The sequence below is a fragment of the Rhagoletis pomonella genome, unplaced genomic scaffold (assembly GCF_013731165.1).
Source record: "Rhagoletis pomonella isolate Grant_MI unplaced genomic scaffold, Rhpom_1.0 Rhpom_scaffold_00002, whole genome shotgun sequence".
Classification (NCBI taxonomy): Eukaryota; Metazoa; Arthropoda; class Insecta; order Diptera; family Tephritidae; genus Rhagoletis; species Rhagoletis pomonella.
The window spans coordinates 53,105,478-53,107,653 of NW_023458556.1; positions in this window are offsets into that span (position 1 = coordinate 53,105,478).

Consider the following 2,176-nt stretch of genomic DNA (forward strand, 5'->3'; position numbering starts at 1 on the left):
ATTTTTTGCCTTTTTTTTTGCAATTTTCGCAAATTACTCGAACTTTTGAGGATGTACGAGTAATTTTCGGGAAGTTTGGTCATTATTTAGGCTGAAAATATTCTCCTTATGAAGTTTATTAATTGTATGATTATCGTTTTTAAGTCAACTTATCGGAATAAAAGATATATATTTCTGAAGGAAATTCAAATCACTCCTCTAGAAGCTATTCAAGGTAAAAGTCTAAACCTTTTTGTATAAAGGAAAATAAAAAACGCCAAAATTTTTTTATAAAAATTCGGATAAAAAAAATTAAAATTTTATATGCAACAGTTTTATTCTAATATTTTTCTGACAATTTTGTATAAAAATATTTTCCATTCCGCAACAAAAATCAGCAAATTTTCATGGAAATTTTCAACTTTTTAATCAGATTTTTTATAATTTTTTTGAGTTTGCAGATTTTAGCGCCAATTTTATTATAAAAGAGTACAAGTTTTAAGTAGATAAGAATTACCGTTGATTTTTGGCAATTATTTTCACGCAGTCTCTTCCATACAAAAAATTTTTCCAAAAATACTTTATATGGAAAAAATGCAAAACACCTTCAAAAACAAAACCAAAATCACAAAAATCAATGCGATTTTTGACTAACTCTTGCATTTTTTTACTAGAATTTAATGGGCTACAAAACCAAAAAAATTCTGAAAAATTTGATTAAAAAGGTGAAAATTTGCATGAAAATCTTGCACAAAGTTTAGGAATTATATTTTTATGGTTTTTGTTGTAGAATAAACCATATTTTTATAAAAAATTTGCAGAAAATATTATAGTAAAAACTGTTGCATATATTGGAAAAAATCTGCTGTGTCAATACTTTGTTCCGGCAGTATATATGTATTCGTAGCATTAAGGCAAACGCATGTATGGCATACATATAATACATACTGAACTCTACCACTCCGAAAAATCTACACTTCACTCGACCACAGAGCATTACTAATATGAACACATAATAAATCGATAGTAATGAATATAGATAATCACCGTTTATTTAAAATCCATACACGCATACATATGTACATACATACATAGGACATAGGTAATTGCAAAAGCCGCAGGCGGGCAAAGGTCATTAATGTGTTAATTTCATGCGACAACAGCAATTTGACATTTAACCAATGTCATGCCACCAGAGAATGCAATGCCATAATTTCACTTTAAAGCAGCAGAAATGATATGGAACTACGTAAATAGCTAAAACTAAAAGAATGCCAGCAAGGAAAAAATATAATAGGGGTATTCTCGAAGTCTTGCACGCAGCACAGAATGTATGAAATGTAAAAATACTATTACAAATTTGCAAGAGTACCAGAGCTCCCCATTGCAAAATGAAAGCATGCATAGGTAGCGAGCAGTGAAATTCTGTATGAAATACAATAACAAGAGACAGCAAAAAAAGAAAATGAAGTGAGCGAAATGAGAGGAATAAGAGAAATATATAGCAATTCCAAGAACAAAACAACTAGCACAGGGTCGCATTTATTTTGCTATGCTTTTTACAAAATATATACAAGGGTGCCGACGTTGCAATAGGAAATGTTATTTCCCATGTATTTTGTTGTTGTGTGTTTGCAAGTTATGCAATCCGTGCTACGTGAAACGGCTTTGCAAAATTTCGAGAATACCCCTAATGTAGTACACCTAATACACGCTACGTCAATGCTCTCGGTAGGATATGCGGGCCACCCACTTGCCGCACTTGGCGGGAGTTTGTATGGCTGCGCTGTGCTGCACTGGGCTGTGTCCTAGTGCAGAAAAATCTCACAAATTTGATGCAATTATTTCACACAAAACAGCATAACGACCTCAATTAGCAATCACTATGGCCAATGTGAGACCAACAACGGTAATGGCCATCAACCATTGACCGGCGGCGGCGGCGGCGGCGGCAACAAGCGAGCATTAGCCATTTAGCAAATAGCCAATACTTAGTCAATATGTGTACACATGTACATACATACATACAAAGGCATACAAATAAATAGTGTGTACGTATAATTTATACTAACTAAATCGTTGGTATCGGAAAAATGACATGGTTGGTTAGCAAATTTAAGGCGTAACGCAATAAAAACCACAGCGTTTGGCCACCCTGTTGAGGTGGAAGGCCACAAATGCAGACACAGATACATTG